This window comes from Bombina bombina, chromosome 5 (genome assembly GCF_027579735.1).
Source record: "Bombina bombina isolate aBomBom1 chromosome 5, aBomBom1.pri, whole genome shotgun sequence".
In the NCBI taxonomy this organism is placed as follows: Eukaryota; Metazoa; Chordata; class Amphibia; order Anura; family Bombinatoridae; genus Bombina; species Bombina bombina.
The window spans coordinates 1150881301-1150905738 of NC_069503.1; the positions used below are offsets into that span (position 1 = coordinate 1150881301).

A 24438-nucleotide genomic window follows, 5' to 3' on the forward strand; every position below is an offset into this window, starting at 1 on the left:
CATAAACATATCACACTCATTAGTATAATATGGCCCTAGCAGGTACTGAGCCCATAAACATATCACTGTCATTAGTATAATATGACCCTAGCAGGTACTGAGCCCATAAACATATCACTGTCATTAGTATAATATGGCCCTAGCAGGTACTGAGCCCATAAACATATCACTGTCATTAGTATAATATGACCCTAGCAGGTACTGAGCCCATAAACATATCACTGTCATTAGTATAATATGGCCCTAGCAGGTACTGAGCCCATAAACATATCACTGTCATTAGTATAATATGACCCTAGCAGGTACTGAGCCCATAAACATATCACTGTCATTAGTATAATATGACCCTAGCAGGTACTGAGCCCATAAACACGTCACTGTCATTAGTATAATATGACCCTAGCAGGTACTGAGCCCATAAACATATCACTGTCATTAGTATAATATGACCCTAGCAGGTACTGAGCCCATAAACATATCACTGTCATTAGTATAATATGGCCCTAGCAGGTACTGAGCACATAAACATATCACTGTCATTAGTATAATATGACCCTAGCAGGTACTGAGCCCATAAACATATCACTGTCATTAGTATAATATGACCCTAGCAGGTACTGAGCCCATAAACATATCACTGTCATTAGTATAGTATGGCCCTAGCAGGTACTGAGCCTATAAACATATCACTGTCATTAGTATAATATGACCCTAGCAGGTACTGAGCCCATAAACATTATCACTGTCATTAGTATAATATGGCCCTAGCAGGTACTGAGCCTATAAACATATCACTGTCATTTAGTATAATATGGCCCTAGCAAGTACTGAGCCCATAAACATATCACTGTCATTAGTATAATATGACCCTAGCAGGTACTGAGCCCATAAACATATCACTGTCATTAGTATAGTATGGCCCTAGCAGGTACTGAGCCCATAAACATGTCACTGTCATTAGTATAATATGACCCTAGCAGGTACTGAGGCCATAAACATATCACTGTCATTAGTATAATATGGCCCTAGCAGGTACTGAGCACATAAACATATCACTGTCATTAGTATAATATGACCCTAGCAGGTACTGAGCCCATAAACATATCACTGTCATTAGTATAGTATGGCCCTAGCAGGTACTGAGCCTATAAACATATCACTGTCATTTAGTATAATATGGCCCTAGCAGGTACTGAGCACATAAACATATCACTGTCATTTAGTATAATATGGCCCTAGCAGGTACTGAGCACATAAACATATCACTGTCATTAGTATAATATGGCCCTAGCAGGTACTGAGCACATAAACATATCACTGTCATTAGTATAATATGACCCTAGCAGGTACTGAGCCCATAAACATATCACTGTCATTAGTATAATATGACCCTAGCAGGTACTGAGCCCATAAACATATCACTGTCATTAGTATAATATGGCCCTAGCAGGTACTGAGCACATAAACATATCACTGTCATTAGTATAATATGACCCTAGCAGGTACTGAGCCCATAAACATATCACTGTCATTAGTATAATATGGCCCTAGCAGGTACTGAGCCTATAAACATATCACTGTCATTAGTATAATATGACCCTAGCAGGTACTAAGCCCATAAACATATCACTGTCATTAGTATAATATGACCCTAGCAGGTACTGAGCCCATAAACATATCACTGTCATTAGTATAATATGACCCTAGCAGGTACTGAGCCCATAAACATATCACTGTCATTAGTATAATATGAACCTAGCAGGTACTGAGCCCATAAACATATCACTGTCATTAGTATAATATGACCCTAGCAGGTACTGAGCCCATAAACATATCACTGTCATTAGTATAATATGACCCTAGCAGGTACTGAGCCCATAAACATATCACTGTCATTAGTATAATATGACCCTAGCAGGTACTGAGCCCATAAACATATCACTGTCATTAGTATAATATGGCACTAGCAGGTACTGAGCCCATAAACATATCACTGTCATTAGTATAATATGACCCTAGCAGGTACTGAGCTTATAAACATATCACTGTCATTAGTATAATATGACCCTAGCAGGTACTGAGCACATAAACATATCACTGTCATTAGTATAATATGGCACTAGCAGGTACTGAGCCCATAAATATATCACTGTCATTAGTATAATATGACCCTAGCAGGTACTGAGCACATAAACATATCACTGTCATTAGTATAATATGGCCCTAGCAGGTACTGAGCCCATAAACATATCACTGTCATTAGTATAATATGACCCTAGCAGGTACTGAGCACATAAACATATCACTGTCATTAGTATAATATGACCCTAGCAGGTACTGAGCCCATAAACATATCACTGTCATTAGTATAATATGACCCTAGCAGGTACTGAGCTTATAAACATATCACTGTCATTAGTATAATATGACCCTAGCAGGTACTGAGCCCATAAACATATCACTGTCATTAGTATAATATGGCCCTAGCAGGTACTGAGCCCATAAACATATCACTGTCATTAGTATAATATGACCCTAGCAGGTACTGAGCCCATAAACATATCACTGTCATTAGTATAATATGGCCCTAGCAGGTACTGAGCACATAAACATATCACTGTCATTAGTATAATATGGCCCTAGCAGGTACTGAGCCCATAAACATATCACTGTCATTAGTATAATATGACCCTAGCAGGTACTGATCACATAAACACGTCACTGTCATTAGTATAATATGGCCCTAGCAGGTACTGAGCACATAAACATATCACTGTCATTAGTATAATATGACCCTAGCAGGTACTGAGCACATAAACATATCACTGTCATTAGTATAATATGACCCTAGCAGGTACTGAGCCCATAAACATATCACTGTCATTAGTATAATATGACCCTAGCAGGTACTGAGCCCATAAACATATCACTGTCATTAGTATAATATGACCCTAGCAGGTACTGAGCCCATAAACATATCACTGTCATTAGTATAATATGACCCTAGCAGGTACTGAGCCCATAAACACATCACTGTCATTAGTATAATATGACCCTAGCAGGTACTGAGCCCATAAACATATCACTGTCATTAGTATAATATGACCCTAGCAGGTACTGAGCCCATAAACATATCACTGTCATTAGTATAATATGACCCTAGCAGGTACTGAGCACATAAATATATCACTGTCATTAGTATAATATGACCCTAGCAGGTACTGAGCACATAAACATATCACTGTCATTAGTATAATATGACCCTAGCAGGTACTGAGCACATAAATATATCACTGTCATTAGTATAATATGACCCTAGCAGGTACTGAGCACATAAACATATCACTGTCATTAGTATAATATGACCCTAGCAGGTACTGAGCTTATAAACATATCACTGTCATTAGTATAATATGACCCTAGCAGGTACTGAGCCCATAAACATATCACTGTCATTAGTATAATATGACCCTAGCAGGTACTGAGCTTATAAACATATCACTGTCATTAGTATAATATGACGCTAGCAGGTACTGAGCCCATAAACATATCACTGTCATTAGTATAATATGACCCTAGCAGGTACTGAGCCCATAAACATATCACTGTCATTAGTATAATATGGCCCTAGCAGGTACTGAGCCCATAAACATATCACTGTCATTAGTATAATATGACCCTAGCAGGTACTGAGCCCATAAACATATCACTGTCATTAGTATAATATGACCCTAGCAGGTACTGAGCCCATAAACATATAACTGTCATTAGTATAATATGACCCTAGCAGGTACTGAGCTTATAAACATATCACTGTCATTAGTATAATATGACCCTAGCAGGTACTGAGCACATAAACATATCACTGTCATTAGTATAATATGACCCTAGCAGGTACTGAGCACATAAACATATCACTGTCATTAGTATAATATGACCCTAGCAGGTACTGAGCCCATAAACATATCACTGTCATTAGTATAATATGACCCTAGCAGGTACTGAGCCCATAAACATATCACTGTCATTAGTATAGTATGGCCCTAGCAGGTACTGAGCCTATAAACATATCACTGTCATTTAGTATAATATGACCCTAGCAGGTACTGAGCCCATAAACATATCACTGTCATTAGTATAATATGACCCTAGCAGGTACTGAGCCCATAAACATATCACTGTCATTAGTATAGTATGGCCCTAGCAGGTACTGAGCCCATAAACATGTCACTGTTATTAGTATAATATGGCCCTAGCAGGTACTGAGCACATAAACATATCACTGTCATTAGTATAATATGACCCTAGCAGGTACTGAGCCCATAAACATATCACTGTCATTAGTATAATATGGCCCTAGCAGGTACTGAGCCCATAAACATATCACTGTCATTAGTATAATATGGCCCTAGCAGGTACTGAGCCCATAAACATATCACTGTCATTAGTATAATATGACCCTAGCAGGTACTGAGCCCATAAACATATCACTGTCATTAGTATAATATGACCCTAGCAGGTACTGAGCCCATAAACATATCACACTCATTAGTATAATATGACCCTAGCAGGTACTGAGCCTATAAACATATCACTGTCATTAGTATAATATGACCCTAGCAGGTACTGAGCCCATAAACATATCACTGTCATTAGTATAATATGACCCTAGCAGGTACTGAGCCCATAAACATATCACTGTCATTAGTATAATATGACCCTAGCAGGTACTGAGCCCATAAACATATCACTGTCATTAGTATAATATAACCCTAGCAGGTACTGAGCCCATAAACATATCACTGTCATTAGTATAATATGGCCCTAGCAGGTACTGAGCCCATAAACATATCACTGTCATTAGTATAATATAACCCTAGCAGGTACTGAGCCCATAAACATATCACACTCATTAGTATAATATGGCCCTAGCAGGTACTGAGCCTATAAACATATCACTTTCATTAGTATAATATGGCCCTAGCAGGTACTGAGCCTATAAACATATCACTGTCATTAGTATAATATGGCCCTAGCAGGTACTGAGCCCATAAACATATCACACTCATTAGTATAATATGGCCCTAGCAGGTACTGAGCCTATAAACATATCACTGTCATTAGTATAATATGGCCCTAGCAGGTACTGAGCCCATAAACATATCACTGTCATTAGTATAATATGGCCCTAGCAGGTACTGAGCCCATAAACATATCACTGTCATTAGTATAATATGACCCTAGCAGGTACTGAGCACATAAACATATCACTGTCATTAGTATAATATGACCCTAGCAGGTACTGAGCACATAAACATATCACTGTTATTAGTATAATATGACCCTAGCAGGTACTGAGCCCATAAACATATCACTGTCATTAGTATAATATGACCCTAGCAGGTACTGAGCCCATAAACATATCACTGTCATTAGTATAGTATGGCCCTAGCAGGTACTGAGCCTATAAACATATCACTGTCATTTAGTATAATATGGCCCTAGCAAGTACTGAGCCCATAAACATATCACTGTCATTAGTATAATATGACCCTAGCAGGTACTGAGCCCATAAACATATCACTGTCATTAGTATAGTATGGCCCTAGCAGGTACTGAGCCCATAAACATGTCACTGTCATTAGTATAATATGACCCTAGCAGGTACTGAGGCCATAAACATATCACTGTAATTAGTATAATATGACCCTAGCAGGTACTGAGCTTATAAACATATCACTGTCATTAGTATAATATGGCCCTAGCAGGTACTGAGCCCATAAACATATCACTGTCATTAGTATAATATGACCCTAGCAGGTACTGAGGCCATAAACATATCACTGCCATTAGTATAATATGGCCCTAGCAGGTACTGAGCACATAAACATATCACTGTCATTAGTATAATATGACCCTAGCAGGTACTGAGCACATAAACATATCACTGTCATTAGTATAATATGACCCTAGCAGGTACTGAGCCCATAAACATGTCACTGTCATTAGTATAATATGACCCTAGCAGGTACTGAGCCCATAAACATATCACTGTCATTAGTATAATATGGCCCTAGCAGGTACTGAGCCCATAAACATATCACTGTCATTAGTATAATATGGCCCTAGCAGGTACTGAGCCCATAAACATATCACTGTCATTAGTATAATATGACCCTAGCAGGTACTGAGCCCATAAACATTATCACTGTCATTAGTATAATATGACCCTTGCAGGTACTGAGCCCATAAACATATCACTGTCATTAGTATAATATGACCCTAGCAGGTACTGAGCCCATAAACATATCACTGTCATTAGTATAATATGGCCCTAGCAGGTACTGAGCCCATAAACATATCACTGTCATTAGTATAATATGACCCTAGCAAGTACTGAGCCCATAAACATATCACTGTCATTAGTATAATATGACCCTAGCAGGTACTGAGCCCATAAACATATCACTGTCATTAGTATAATATGACCCTAGCAGGTACTGAGCCCATAAACATATCACTGTCATTAGTATAATATGACCCTAGCAGGTACTGAGCACATAAACATGTCACTGTCATTAGTATAATATGACCCTAGCAGGTACTGAGCCCATAAACATATCACTGTCATTTAGTATAATATGGCCCTAGCAGGTACTGAGCCTATAAACATATCACTGTCATTAGTATAATATGACCCTAGCAGGTACTGAGCCCATAAACATATCACTGTCATTAGTATAATATGACTCTAGCAGGTACTGAGCACATAAACATATCACTGTCATTAGTATAATATGACCCTAGCAGGTACTGAGCCCATAAACATATCACTGTCATTAGTATAATATGACCCTAGCAGGTACTGAGCCCATAAACATATCACTGTCATTAGTATAATATGACCCTAGCAGGTACTGAGCACATAAACATATCACTGTCATTAGTATAATATGACCCTAGCAGGTACTGAGCCCATAAACATATCACTGTCATTAGTATAATATGACCCTAGCAGGTACTGAGCACATAAACATATCACTGTCATTAGTATAATATGGCCCTAGCAGGTACTGAGCCCATAAACATATCACTGTCATTAGTATAATATGACCCTAGCAGGTACTGAGCACATAAACATATCACTGTCATTAGTATAATATGACCCTAGCAGGTACTGAGCACATAAACATATCACTGTCATTAGTATAATATGACCCTAGCAGGTACTGAGCCCATAAACATATCACTGTCATTAGTATAATATGACCCTAGCAGGTACTGAGCCCATAAACATATCACTGTCATTAGTATAATATGACCCTAGCAGGTACTGAGCACATAAACATATCACTGTCATTAGTATAATATGACCCTAGCAGGTACTGAGCCCATAAACATATCACTGTCATTAGTATAATATGACCCTAGCAGGTACTGAGCACATAAACATATCACTGTCATTAGTATAATATGACCCTAGCAGGTACTGAGCCCATAAATATATCACTGTCATTAGTATAATATGACCCTAGCAGGTACTGAGCCCATAAACATATCACTGTCATTAGTATAATATGACCCTAGCAGGTACTGAGCCCATAAACATATCACTGTCATTAGTATAATATGGCCCTAGCAGATACTGAGCACATAAACATATCACTGTCATTAGTATAATATGGCACTAGCAGGTACTGAGCCCATAAACATATCACTGTCATTAGTATAATATGACCCTAGCAGGTACTGAGCCCATAAACATATCACTGTCATTAGTATAATATGACCCTAGCAGGTACTGAGCCCATAAACATATCACTGTCATTAGTATAATATGACCCTAGCAGATACTGAGCACATAAACATATCACTGTCATTAGTATAATATGACCCTAGCAGGTACTGAGCTTATAAACATATCACTGTCATTAGTATAATATGACCCTAGCAGGTACTGAGCACATAAACATATCACTGTCATTAGTATAATATGACCCTAGCAGGTACTGAGCACATAAACATATCACTGTCATTAGTATAATATGACCCTAGCAGGTACTGAGCCCATAAACATATCACTGTCATTAGTATAATATGACCCTTGCAGGTACTGAGCCCATAAACATATCACTGTCATTAGTATAATATGACCCTAGCAGGTACTGAGCCCATAAACATATCACTGTCATTAGTATAATATGACCCTAGCAGGTACTGAGCCCATAAACATATCACTGTCATTAGTATAATATGACCCTAGCAGGTACTGAGCCCATAAACATGTCACTGTTATTAGTATAATATGACCCTAGCAGGTACTGAGCACATAAACATATCACTGTCATTAGTATAATATGACCCTAGCAGGTACTGAGCACATAAACATATCACTGTCATTAGTATAATATGACCCTAGCAGGTACTGAGCACATAAACATATCACTGTCATTAGTATAATATGGCCCTAGCAGGTACTGAGCCCATAAACATATCACTGTCATTAGTACAATATGACCCTAGCAGGTACTGAGCACATAAACATATCACTGTCATTAGTATAATATGACCCTAGCAGGTACTGAGCCTATAAACATATCACTGTCATTAGTATAATATGACACTAGCAGGTACTGAGCCCATAAACATATCACTGTCATTAGTATAATATGACCCTAGCAGGTACTGAGCCCATAAACATATCACACTCATTAGTATAATATGACCCTAGCAGGTACTGAGCCCATAAACATATCACTGTCATTAGTATAATATGACCCTAGCAGGTACTGAGCACATAAACATATCACTGTCATTAGTATAATATGACCCTAGCAGGTACTGAGCCCATAAACATATCACTGTCATTAGTATAATATGACCCTAGCAGGTACTGAGCCCATAAACATATCACTGTCATTAGTATAATATGACCCTAGCAGGTACTGAGCCCATAAACATATCACTGTCATTAGTATAATATGACCCTAGCAGGTACTGAGCACATAAACATATCACTGTCATTAGTATAATATGACCCTAGCAGGTACTGAGCACATAAACATATCACTGTCATTAGTGTAATATGGCACTAGCAGGTACTGAGCCCATAAACATATCACTGTCATTAGTATAATATGACCCTAGCAGGTACTGAGCCCATAAACATATCACTGTCATTAGTATAATATGACCCTAGCAGGTACTGAGCCCATAAACATATCACTGTCATTAGTATAATATGACCCTAGCAGGTACTGAGCACATAAACATATCACTGTCATTAGTATAATATGACCCTAGCAGGTACTGAGCCCATAAACATATCACTGTCATTAGTATAATATGACCCTAGCAGGTACTGAGCCCATAAACATATCACTGTCATTAGTATAATATGACCCTAGCAGGTACTGAGCCCATAAACATATCACTGTCATTAGTATAATATGACCCTAGCAGGTACTGAGCCCATAAACATATCACTGTCATTAGTATAATATGACCCTAGCAGGTACTGAGCACATAAACATATCACTGTCATTAGTATAATATGACCCTAGCAGGTACTGAGCACATAAACATATCACTGTCATTAGTATAATATGACCCTAGCAGGTACTGAGCCCATAAACATATCACTGTCATTAGTATAATATGGCCCTAGCAGGTACTGAGCCCATAAACATATCACACTCATTAGTATAATATGACCCTAGCAGGTACTGAGCTCATAAACATATCACACTCATTAGTATAATATGACCCTAGCAGGTACTGAGCCCATAAACATATCACTGTCATTAGTATAATATGACCCTAGCAGGTACTGAGCACATAAACATATCACTGTCATTAGTATAATATGACCCTAGCAGGTACTGAGCCCATAAACATATCACTGTCATTAGTATAATATGGCCCTAGCAGGTACTGAGCCCATAAACATATCACTGTCATTAGTATAATATGACCCTAGCAGGTACTGAGCCCATAAACATATCACTGTCATTAGTATAATATGGCCCTAGCAGGTACTGAGCACATAAACATATCACTGTCATTAGTATAATATGGCCCTAGCAGGTACTGAGCACATAAACATATCACTGTCATTAGTATAATATGACCCTAGCAGGTACTGAGCACATAAACATATCACTGTCATTAGTATAATATGGCCCTAGCAGGTACTGAGCCCATAAATATATCACTGTCATTAGTATAATATGACGCTAGCAGGTACTGAGCCTATAAACATATCACTGTCATTAGTATAATATGACTCTAGCAGGTACTGAGCACATAAACATATCACTGTCATTAGTATAGTATGACCCTAGCAGGTACTGAGCCCATAAACATATCACACTCATTAGTATAATATGACCCTAGCAGGTACTGAGCCCATAAACATATCACTGTCATTAGTATAATATGACTCTAGCAGGTACTGAGCACATAAACATATCACTGTCATTAGTATAGTATGACCCTAGCAGGTACTGAGCCCATAAACATATCACACTCATTAGTATAATATGACCCTAGCAGGTACTGAGCCCATAAACATATCACTGTCATTAGTATAATATGGCCCTAGCAGGTACTGAGCCCATAAACATATCACTGTCATTAGTATAGTATGGCACTAGCAGGTACTGAGCCCATAAACATATCACACTCATTAGTATAATATGACCCTAGCAGGTACTGGGCCCATAAACATATCACTGTCATTAGTATAATATGGCCCTAGCAGGTACTGAGCCCATAAACATATCACTGTCATTAGTATAATATGACTCTAGCAGGTACTGAGCCCATAAACATATCACTGTCATTAGTATAATATGACCCTAGCAGGTACTGAGCCCATAAATATATCACTGTCATTAGTATAATATGGCCCTAGCAGGTACTGAGGCCATAAACATATCACTGTCATTAGTATAATATGGCCCTAGCAGGTACTGAGCCCATAAACATATCACTGTCATTAGTATAATATGACCCTAGCAGGTACTGAGCCTATAAACATATCACTGTCATTAGTATAATATGACGCTAGCAGGTACTGAGCCCATAAACATATCACTGTCATTAGTATAATATGGCCCTAGCAGGTACTGAGCCCATAAACATATCACTGTCATTAGTATAATATGACCCTAGCAGGTACTGAGCCCATAAACATATCACTGTCATTAGTATTATATGACTCTAGCAGGTACTGAGCCCATAAACATATCACACTCATTAGTATAATATGGCCCTAGCAGGTACTGAGCCCATAAACATATCACTGTCATTAGTATAGTATGACCCTAGCAGGTACTGAGCCCATAAACATATCACTGTCATTAGTATAATATGACCCTAGCAGGTACTGAGCCCATAAACATATCACTGTCATTAGTATAATATGACCCTAGCAGGTACTGAGCACATAAACATATCACTGTCATTAGTATAATATGACCCTAGCAGGTACTGAGCACATAAACATATCACTGTCATTAGTATAATATGACCCTAGCAGGTACTGAGCCCATAAACATATCACTGTCATTAGTATAATATGACCCTAGCAGGTACTGAGCACATAAACATATCACTGTCATTAGTATAATATGGCCCTAGCAGGTACTGAGCCCATAAACATATCACTGTCATTAGTATAATATGGCCCTAGCAGGTACTGAGCCCATAAACATATCACTGTCATTAGTATAATATGACCCTAGCAGGTACTGAGCCCATAAACATATCACTGTCATTAGTATAATATGGCCCTAGCAGGTACTGAGCCCATAAACATATCACTGTCATTACTATAGTATGACCCTAGCAGGTACTGAGCCTATAAACATATCACTGTCATTTGTATAATATGACTCTAGCAGGTACTGAGCCCATAAACATATCACTGTCATTAGTATAATATGGCCCTAGCAGGTACTGAGCCCATAAACATATCACTGTCATTAGTATAATATGGCCCTAGCAGGTACTGAGCCTATAAACATATCACTGTCATTTGTATAATATGACTCTAGCAGGTACTGAGCCCATAAACATGTCACTGTCATTAGTATAATATGGCCCTAGCAGGTACTGAGCACATAAACATATCACTGTCATTAGTATAATATGGCCCTAGCAGGTACTGAGCCCATAAACAAACATATCACTGTCATTAGTATAATATGGCCCTAGCAGGTACTGAGCCCATAAACATATCACTGTCATTAGTATAATATGACCCTAGCAGGTACTGAGCCCATAAACATATCACTGTCATTAGTATAATATGGCCCTAGCAGGTACTGAGCACATAAACATATCACTGTCATTAGTATAATATGACCCTAGCAGGTACTGAGCCCATAAACATATCACTGTAATTAGTATAATATGGCCCTAGCAGGTACTGAGCACATAAACATATCACTGTCATTAGTATAATATGACCCTAGCAGGTACTGAGCACATAAACATATCACTGTAATTAGTATAATATGACCCTAGCAGGTACTGAGCCCATAAACATATCACTGTCATTAGTATAATATGACCCTAGCAGGTACTGAGCCCATAAACATATCACTGTCATTAGTATAGTATGGCCCTAGCAGGTACTGAGCCTATAAACATATCACTGTCATTTAGTATAATATGGCCCTAGCAAGTACTGACCCCATAAACATATCACTGTCATTAGTATAATATGACCCTAGCAGGTACTGAGCCCATAAACATATCACTGTCATTAGTATAATATGACCCTAGCAGGTACTGAGCCCATAAACATATCACTGTCATTAGTATAATATGACCCTAGCAGGTACTGAGCACATAAACATATCACTGTCATTAGTATAATATGACCCTAGCAGGTACTGAGCCCATAAACATATCACTGTCATTAGTATAATATGACCCTAGCAGGTACTGAGCCCATAAACATATCACTGTCATTAGTATAATATGACCCTAGCAGGTACTGAGCCCATAAACATATCACTGTCATTAGTATAATATGACCCTAGCAGGTACTGAGCCCATAAACATATCACTGTCATTAGTATAATATGACCCTAGCAGGTACTGAGCCCATAAACATATCACTGTCATTAGTATAATATGACCCTAGCAGGTACTGAGCCCATAAACATATCACTGTCATTAGTATAATATGACCCTAGCAGGTACTGAGCCCATAAACATATCACTGTCATTAGTATAATATGGCCCTAGCAGGTACTGAGCCCATAAACATATCACTGTCATTAGTATAATATGACCCTAGCAGGTACTGAGCCCATAAACATATCACTGTCATTAGTATAATATGGCCCTAGCAGGCACTGAGCCCATAAACATATCACTGTCATTAGTATAATATGACCCTAGCAGGTACTGAGCCCATAAACATATCACTGTCATTAGTATAATATGACCCTAGCAGGTACTGAGCCCATAAACATATCACTGTCATTAGTATAATATGACCCTAGCAGGTACTGAGCCCATAAACATATCACTGTCATTAGTATAATATGGCCCTAGCAGGTACTGAGCACATAAACATATCACTGTCATTAGTGTAATATGGCCCTAGCAGGTACTGAGCCCATAAACATATCACACTCATTAGTATAATATGGCCCTAGCAGGTACTGAGCCCATAAACATATCACACTCATTAGTATAATATGGCCCTAGCAGGTACTGAGCCCATAAACATATCACTGTCATTAGTATAATATGACTCTAGCAGGTACTGAGCCCATAAACATATCACTGTCATTAGTATAATATGGCCCTAGCAGGTACTGAGCACATAAACATATCACTGTCATTAGTATAATATGGCCCTAGCAGGTACTGAGCCCATAAACATATCACTGTCATTAGTATAATATGGCCCTAGCAGGTACTGAGCCCATAAACATATCACTGTCATTAGTATAATATGGCCCTAGCAGGTACTGAGCCCATAAACATATCACTGTCATTAGTATAATATGACCCTAGCAGGTACTGAGCCCATAAACATATCACTGTCATTAGTATAATATGACCCTAGCAGGTACTGAGCCCATAAACATATCACACTCATTAGTATAATATGACCCTAGCAGGTACTGAGCCCATAAACATATCACTGTCATTAGTATAATATGACCCTAGCAGGTACTGAGCCCATAAACATATCACTGTCATTAGTATAATATGACCCTAGCAGGTACTGAGCCCATAAACATATCACTGTCATTAGTATAATATGGCACTAGCAGGTACTGAGCCCATAAACATATCACTGTCATTAGTATAATATGACCCTAGCAGGTACTGAGCCCATAAACATATCACACTCATTAGTATAATATGACCCTAGCAGGTATTGAGCCCATAAACATATCACTGTCATTAGTATAATATGACCCTAGCAGGTACTGAGCCCATAAACATATCACTGTCATTAGTATAATATGACCCTAGCAGGTACTGAGCCCATAAACATATCACTGTCATTAGTATAATATGGCCCTAGCAGGTACTGAGCTTATAAACATATCACTGTCATTAGTATAATATGGCCCTAGCAGGTACTGAGCCCATAAACATATCACTGTCATTAGTATAATATGGCCCTAGCAGGTACTGAGCCCATAAACATATCACTGTCATTAGTATAATATGGCCCTAGCAGGTACTGAGCCCATAAACATATCACTGTCATTAGTATAATATGACCCTAGCAGGTACTGAGCCCATAAACATATCACACTCATTAGTATAATATGACCCTAGCAGGTATTGAGCCCATAAACATATCACTGTCATTAGTATAATATGGCACTAGCAGGTATTGAGCCCATAAACATATCACTGTCATTAGTATAATATGACCCTAGCAGGTACTGAGCCCATAAACATATCACTGTCATTAGTATAATATGGCACTAGCAGGTATTGAGCCCATAAACATATCACTGTCATTAGTATAATATGACCCTAGCAGGTACTGAGCCCATAAACATATCACTGTCATTAGTATAATATGACCCTAGCAGGTACTGAGCCCATAAACATATCACTGTCATTAGTATAGTATGGCCCTAGCAGGTACTGAGCCCATAAACATATCACTGTCATTAGTATAATATGGCCCTAGCAGGTACTGAGCCCATAAATATATCACTGTCATTAGTATAATATGACCCTAGCAGGTACTGAGCACATAAACATATCACTGTCATTAGTATAATATGACCCTAGCAGGTACTGAGCACATAAACATATCACTGTCATTAGTATAATATGACCCTAGCAGGTACTGAGCACATAAACATATCACTGTCATTAGTATAATATGACCCTAGCAGGTACTGAGCCCATAAACATATCACTGTCATTAGTATAATATGACCCTAGCAGGTACTGAGCCCATAAACATATCACTGTCATTAGTATAATATGACCCTAGCAGGTACTGAGCCCATAAACATATCACTGTCATTAGTATAATATGGCCCTAGCAGGTACTGAGCACATAAACATATCACTGTCATTAGTGTAATATGGCCCTAGCAGGTACTGAGCCCATAAACATATCACACTCATTAGTATAATATGGCCCTAGCAGGTACTGAGCCCATAAACATATCACACTCATTAGTATAATATGGCCCTAGCAGGTACTGAGCCCATAAACATATCACTGTCATTAGTATAATATGACCCTAGCAGGTACTGAGCCCATAAACATATCACTGTCATTAGTATAATATGACCCTAGCAGGTACTGAGCCCATAAACATATCACACTCATTAGTATAATATGACCCTAGCAGGTACTGAGCCCATAAACATATCACTGTCATTAGTATAATATGACCCTAGCAGGTACTGAGCCCATAAACATATCACTGTCATTAGTATAATATGACCCTAGCAGGTACTGAGCCCATAAACATATCACTGTCATTAGTATAATATGGCACTAGCAGGTACTGAGCCCATAAACATATCACTGTCATTAGTATAATATGACCCTAGCAGGTACTGAGCCCATAAACATATCACACTCATTAGTATAATATGACCCTAGCAGGTATTGAGCCCATAAACATATCACTGTCATTAGTATAATATGACCCTAGCAGGTACTGAGCCCATAAACATATCACTGTCATTAGTATAATATGACCCTAGCAGGTACTGAGCCCATAAACATATCACTGTCATTAGTATAATATGACCCTAGCAGGTACTGAGCCCATAAACATATCACTGTCATTAGTATAATATGGCCCTAGCAGGTACTGAGCTTATAAACATATCACTGTCATTAGTATAATATGGCCCTAGCAGGTACTGAGCCCATAAACATATCACTGTCATTAGTATAATATGGCCCTAGCAGGTACTGAGCCCATAAACATATCACTGTCATTAGTATAATATGGCCCTAGCAGGTACTGAGCCCATAAACATATCACTGTCATTAGTATAATATGACCCTAGCAGGTACTGAGCCCATAAACATATCACACTCATTAGTATAATATGACCCTAGCAGGTATTGAGCCCATAAACATATCACTGTCATTAGTATAATATGACCCTAGCAGGTACTGAGCCCATAAACATATCACTGTCATTAGTATAATATGACCCTAGCAGGTACTGAGCCCATAAACATATCACTGTCATTAGTATAGTATGGCCCTAGCAGGTACTGAGCCCATAAACATATCACTGTCATTAGTATAATATGGCCCTAGCAGGTACTGAGCCCATAAATATATCACTGTCATTAGTATAATATGACCCTAGCAGGTACTGAGCACATAAACATATCACTGTCATTAGTATAATATGACCCTAGCAGGTACTGAGCACATAAACATATCACTGTCATTAGTATAATATGACCCTAGCAGGTACTGAGCCCATAAACATATCACTGTCATTAGTATAATATGGCCCTAGCAGGTACTGAGCCCATAAATATATCACTGTCATTAGTATAATATGACCCTAGCAGGTACTGAGCACATAAACATATCACTGTCATTAGTATAATATGACCCTAGCAGGTACTGAGCACATAAACATATCACTGTCATTAGTATAATATGACCCTAGCAGGTACTGAGCACATAAACATATCACTGTCATTAGTATAATATGACCCTAGCAGGTACTGAGCCCATAAACATATCACTGTCATTAGTATAATATGACCCTAGCAGGTACTGAGCCCATAAACATATCACTGTCATTAGTATAATATGGCACTAGCAGGTACTGAGCCCATAAACATATCACTGTCATTAGTATAATATGACCCTAGCAGGTACTGAGCCCATAAACATATCACACTCATTAGTATAATATGACCCTAGCAGGTATTGAGCCCATGAACACGTCACTGTTTTTAGGATACTGTGGCCCTAGCAGGCACTGAGGCCGTAAATATGTCAGTAAACTTTGCTCTGCAGCACACTGGCAGTTTTTTGGCTTTAAATAGAAGGGAACTCAGATCTAGAGTAAACTCGAATTTAGTCTGTGAGCTAATTTCTATGTGATTTGTGAGATAATTTTGCAGTGCAGAATGCAGAGTGAAACTTTTATCCCTGGCTACACAGAGATGTTGATAGGTTATTTCAGTTCACTTGAGCTATATGAAAGTGATTAGTACACTTAATTAACATAACTAAAACTGTTGCATTTTATAATCGCAGTAAAGCCTACCTGGGCACAGTGAGATGGCAGGAGCGAGTCTGCTGGACAAGATGTTTCAGCTGCATAGTCACACAGGATACTGAGTGCTGAGGATAGGGGCATGTGAGCTCCCATGAGACCGTGTGTTCTTACAGGCCGAGCAAAAGTGCCACTAATTTTACCATGGCGCATGCAGATATTAAAAGGGGGGCCATGGGTGTTGGGTTGGACCAACCTACTATAATCACTTTCATTCATTTTCTTTTCTACTAATCCTGAACAATTCTTGTGTGTTTTTCTTTCAGACCATTTGTCTTTATGCATTACTATGTGACTTCATTTAAAGGGAAAGTCTACTTGAGTTGTTATTGTTTAAATGATAATCCCTTTATTACCTATTCCTCAGTTTTGAATAATAAACACTGTTATATTAATATACTTTGCATCTAAGCTTCTTTTGGCACCCCCCTTATCTCAGTGCTATTTACAAACTTGCACTGTAGCCAATTAGTGCTGTTTCCTGCATAACTCCACGGGAGTGAACACAATGTTGGTGTGTTCTATCTTTTTAAACAATATCAAAATCAAGTAGACTGTCCCTTTAACTATTTCTGTTATATGTTGGAATTATAAGTTCAGGCAGCTCAGGAGGACATAGAGGTCCCACCTGTGTCTAAGCCATGACCCAGAAGGCACATAAAGCAGGAGAGGGCAGCGCTGTTTTATGCATCCATCAACCTGTCATTTAAAGGGACACTGAACCCAAAATGTTTATTTCATGATGCAGATAGAGCAGCAATTTAAGCAACTTTCTAATTTCCTCTTCTTCATTCTCTTGGTATCTTTATTTGAAAAAACATGGAATGTAAGCTTACGAGCCGGCCCATTTTTGGTTCAGAACCCTGGATAGCGCTTGCTGATTGGTGGGGGGTACATTTAGCCACCAATCAGCAAGCTGTACCTAAGTGCTGAACCAAACATAGGCCGGCTCGTAAGCTTACATTCCATGTTTTTTCAAATAAAGATACCAAGAGAAGGAAAAACATTTGATAATAGGAGTAAATTAGAAAGTTGCTTAACATTGCATTGTCTGTCTGAATCAGGAAAGAAAAAAAACGTGGGTTTCATATCCCTTTAACATTAGTACACATTGGCGTAGCAGGGGTTGGTTATGGTGGAAAGAGAGATGTGCGGTTGCTTGTGTTTTACATTCCATTACGTCGCTGGCCTTCACGTGCTTATGAGTTGGGCACGTGGTGTTTACATAGGGAACATTAGGCACTTGCAGTACTGCTCCTCCTGACATCTTATTGCACGTACACCTTGATTGCTGCTTTATTTAAAGTGATGGTAAACTCTGTTTTTATCTTGCCTAATCTAACCTGTGTCCCAATAACACTACACACCATTCTTAACATTAAATTGTAAATAGAAAAGTTTGAGATATATCTTTTAATAGTCTGAGGATTGTGCTCCCCCGCCAGCCCTCCTTGTTGGTAAATTTCTGCTCTGTCCTGGCATCCAATCAGAAACGTTGCCTATGGACTCACTTATTTCACTGAGAGGTTGCGTTAATTTTCTAACGTGCATGCGCATACTATTTTTTAAGTAGCGTTGCGGCCAGCCAATTAGGATCTTTTAATGTGTCACACATCATGTGCATCTGTGAATTTTAAAGGGATTGTCTGGTTACACCAAAGTGAACAGTGAATCGTTTTTTTTACAAAGCAATTCACTGTTTTACCTGGGTGATTGCCAGTAAGTGTTTCTCCAGTACTTTTCTTTATAATTGAGGTTTTCTGTTAAGAAATAGACTAATAGATAACTAGTGGTAAAGCCTGTGTACAAAATGTTTAATGAAAGAAATATACCTATCCTTCTATCTGTCCCTAGCCCTCTGTCCCTGATCCCCCCCTCAAACAGCTCTCTAACCCCCCTCTAACTATTGCTGCCATCTTAGGTACTGGCAGCTGTTTGCCAGTACCTATAACCCCCTTTTTTTATTTTTTTTTATCTTTTTTCTGTAGTAAAGTGGTTCCACCACCTCCACCCCTCCCGCGTTCACCATTTAGTCATTGTCCCCGCACCCCCAAACCCCTTTCTGTAGTGTAGCTGCCCCATCCCTCCCTGCTCCTTTAATTTATGTCGCATATGGCCCTCCCACTCCCTCCCCCTTCCACTGCTGAGCCGCGCTCCAACTCCATATGCGGCAGATGCCTGAAGCTTCAGGAGCTCCAGCTCTCGGCTGTAACCTAACAGCTGAGAGTGCTGGCGCTTCCTGAAGCTTTCTTGCGCTGCAGGGTGTGCGTGCAACTGACACGTTACAAACGTTATTATAGTATAGATTGTCAGTATGAACAGACATAAACACAGACACACCCAACATAACACTTCCATGCCAGTATGAATAGACATAAACACACACACAACAGAACATTTCCATGCCAGTATGAACAGACATAAACACACACACAACATAACACTTCCATGCCAGTATGAACAGACATAAACACACACACAACAGAACATTTCCATGCCAGTATGAACAGACATAAACACACACACAACAGAACATTTCCATGCCATTATGAACAGACATAAACACACACACACACATACACAACAGGACACTTCCATACCAGTATGAACAGACAGACATAAACACACACACCGCCAACAGGACACTTCCATGCCAGTATGAACAGACATAAACACACACACACACACATCCAACAGGACACTTCCATGCCAGTATGAACAGACATAAACACACACATACACAACAGGACACTTCCATACCAGTATGAACAGACAGACATAAACACACACACCCCCAACAGGACACTTCCATGCCAGTATGAACAGACATAAACACACACACACATCCAACAGGACACTTCCATGCCAGTATGGACACACACAACAGGACACTTCCATGCCAGTATGAACACATATAAACACACACATAACAGGACACTTCCATGCCAGTATGAACACACATAAACACACACATAACAGGACACTTCCATGCCAGTATGAACACACATAAACACACACATAACAGGACACTTCCATGCCAGTATGAACACACATAAACACACACCAGGACACTTCCATGCCAGTATGAACACACATAAACACACACACACATCCAACAGGACACTTCCATGCCACTATGGACACACACAACAGGACACTTCCATGCCACTATGGACACACACAACAGGACACTTCCATGCCACTATGGACACACACAACAGGACACTTCCATGCCACTATGGACACACATAACAGGACACTTCCATGCCAGTATGAACACACATAACAGGACACTTCCAGTTGAACACACATAACAGGACACTCAGCCAGTATGAACACACATAACAGGACACTTCCATGCCAGTATGAACACACATAACAGGACACTTCCATGCCAGTATGAACACACATAAACACACACATAACAGGACACTTCCATGCCAGTATGAACACACATAAACACACACACACACACACACCCAACAGGACACTTCCATGCCAGTATGAACACACACAAACGCACACAGTTGCATAATTCATGCACATACATATATAACTATTCTTTAAATGTTTAAATATATTGACTTTTGAAATATGTTTCCTAATTACTCTTCTTTTTCTATATCTCAATATTCTACTATATTATCTATATCTTTGATATGTATATTAAATAGCAATACATTTATTTAGTACTTCACACACACAGCATCATTATCAAAACATAATGCAGGTTATAAGTGGAAATATTATTTTAGCTTAGATTCATATACTTTACATAATTTGTATTTTAGATACAATAATAGATTCACAACTATTATATTTATAATTTATTGTGAGTATAAATTATTAAATATTTTAATTCTAAAACTTTTTAAAATTGTTATGAGATATAAACTCTTATGTAATTTATACTTATAATAAAGATAGCTCGTTTATACTAAGAGGACAATTCACTTGCTTGACTGACAGGATATGAGTTGCACGTGTGCACTTTTCAGTTGCAATCGGGAGCATGTTTAGGGTCCGCTGTACACGTCACAGATCTGTAGAGAGAAATGAATATGGGGCAGGGCTAGGGAGCACAAAGGACAATAAAATGTGTTAAAATATGCGAAAGCGAGTATATATTTTAATCAGTTTTTTAGCGTTTCGACTAATATATTTATAAGGAATTAAAGGGACAGTCTGCAATAGAATTTTTATTTTTTTTCTAAAGATAATTCTTTTTTTTACCCATTTCCCAGTTTTGCATAACCAACAGTTATATTAATATAATTTTTACCTCTGTGATTACCTTGTATCTAAGCATCTTCTGACAGCCCCCTGATCACATGACTCTTTATCATCTATTGACGTGCATTTTAGCCAATTAGTTCTGTGTTGTGCTGACTCTTAAATAACTCCACGGATATGAACACAGTTATCCATATGGCCCACATGAACTATCAGTCTCCTGTTATAAAAAAGCAAATTAAAAAGCATGTGATTAAAGGGACACTGAACCCAAATGTTTTCTTTTGTGATTCAGATAGAGCATGACATTTTAAGCAACTTTCATATTTATTCCTATTATCAAATTTTCTTCATTCTCTTGGTATCTTTATTTGAAATGCAAGAATGTAAGTTTAGATGCCGGCCCATTTTTGGTAAACAACCTGAATTGTTCTTGCTGATTGGTGGATAAAGTCATCCACCAATAAAAAAAAGTGCTGTCCAGAGTTCTTAACAAAAAAAAAGCTTATATGCCTTTTTTCAAATAAAGATAGCAAGAGAATGAAGAAAAAATGATAAGGATATAAGTAAATTAGAAAGTTGCTTAAAATTGCATGTTATATCTGAATCACAAAAGAAAAAATTTTGGGTTCAGTGTCCCTTTAAGAGGCTGTCTATAGTGTCTTAGAAACTGGCAGAAATGTAGAGGTTTAAATTTTATATATTATATTAATATAACAATATTAATTGTACAAAGCTGGGGAATGGGTAGTAAAGGCGTTATCTATCTTTTCCTTCTTAATATGAGGAGAGTCCATGGCATCATTCCTTACTGGAAATACTGAACCTGGCCACCAGGAGGAGGCAAAGGCTCAAATACTCCCTCCGCTTCCCTCATATCCCGGTCATTCTTTGCCTTTCATCACAGGAGCTTGGCAGAGAAGTGTCAGAAGATACGGAGTAGTTCCTTATGAAGGGTATCTGCCCTTCGAAATGGGACTGGAGTTTAAAGTAGTGTTGTCAGCCTCTCAGTGAGAGCATTGACGAATGTTAGAATTTGGAGATGCAGGGAGAGTCTTTATGCAAATCCATCCAGACTCGTATTAACAGCTCCTAAGCAATCCGTTTCACTGCCTGCTTCCATTACTCAAGTCCATATCAGGAGTGACGCTACAAGACTGTCAAACTTGAGAGGCTGTGTTTCTGTTCCACGGCATAGGTAAGTTCCACGGCATAGGTAAGATCGTTTCATTTTTTTATACACATATGATAACGCAAGAAGACAGGATCACAATGTAGCCCCTTTTATCTGTATGGAATCAAGGATTAATATCTCCGGAAGGGGATTATTGAACATGAGGGATTGACCACATTTATTTTATTATGATTATGCTGCGTCATGTGTGAGATGGGATCAGGCAGATGTTGAAACGTACAGGTTTTACTTTTGTTTTGATAAGCTGTGTAGCCTGAGAGGCTTGGCGCACTTTTTCCTATAGCAGGGGTGGTCCTGCATTGCGCACCAAGTGACCGGGCGTGGTCACACTGATTTCCTCTTCTCTGACTGTGCGGTTTACCGGAGACAAAGCAGTTTCTCTGTTGTGCCTGGGTCATAGGAGGTGGTGAGTGCCCCAGCCATTGGGGGTATAAAGGTGCCGTTTTTTTACTAATTATCAAAGTCTGCTTTATAAGCGCAAGCTATGGAGGATTCTGATGCGTTAGAGGGTACTCCCTCTTTACCTAAGTCTAATACCTGTCTATATTGTGAGGAGGCCACGGCATACCCGCCTGCTCAATTATGTTCCGCATGCCTTGATAATGTAATCATGTCAAAGAAAGTTAATATGTTTAGTACCAATAAGCCGTCCACCTCTGAGGAGTCTCTGTCCCGTGAGGTGCGCACCCTACAGTCATCTCATAATACACATGCAGCTTCCCATAGCACTCCTAATCCTCCATCTGGAGGGGTCTTTTTACCGCCAGACTTTACTGAGCAGTTGCAAACGGCAGCGTCTGCAGCCTTTAGTGCTTTACCTCGCCATGCTAAGCGCAAGGTCAAATATTGCTATCCTTCCCAGGGGTCATCTACTAGCTTGTTGGAGTTATCTGATACCAGATTGGCAGCTGATGAAGACTCCTTTGATACTGCAGAGGATAATTTTTCTGGGTCAGAATCTGCTGCCTCTAAGCCTCCAGCTGCAGAGCAACCAGACTTTAGATTTAGGATTGAACATTTACACTTTCTGTTAAAAGAAGTTTTGGCTACTTTAAAAGGTCCCAGAGCCAAAATTGCCTGAGAAAAACCTTTGATTCCTAAGTTAGATAAGATCTACGCGGACAAGGTTGTACCACAAACTTTCCCCGGTTCCCGTAAAGATGGCAAACATTAAGAATGAATGGGAAAGACTTGGTTCTTCTTATTCCCCTTCTTCCTTTAAAAAATTATTA

The 24438-nt window shown here is 38.8% G+C and overlaps 1 protein-coding gene and 1 long non-coding RNA gene across 3 annotated transcripts in view; both read left to right on the forward strand.

The window, feature by feature from the left end:
• The window catches only part of PUF60 (poly(U) binding splicing factor 60), a 232310-nt gene that overhangs the window by 64591 nt on the left and 143281 nt on the right, over window positions 1–24438 (forward strand). The window lies entirely within an intron of this gene.
• On the forward strand, window positions 8387–14705 carry LOC128661212 (uncharacterized). Its single transcript, XR_008402614.1, has 3 exons — window positions 8387–8526; window positions 10607–10710; window positions 14096–14705. It is a non-coding gene; the product is annotated as an uncharacterized LOC128661212 (long non-coding RNA).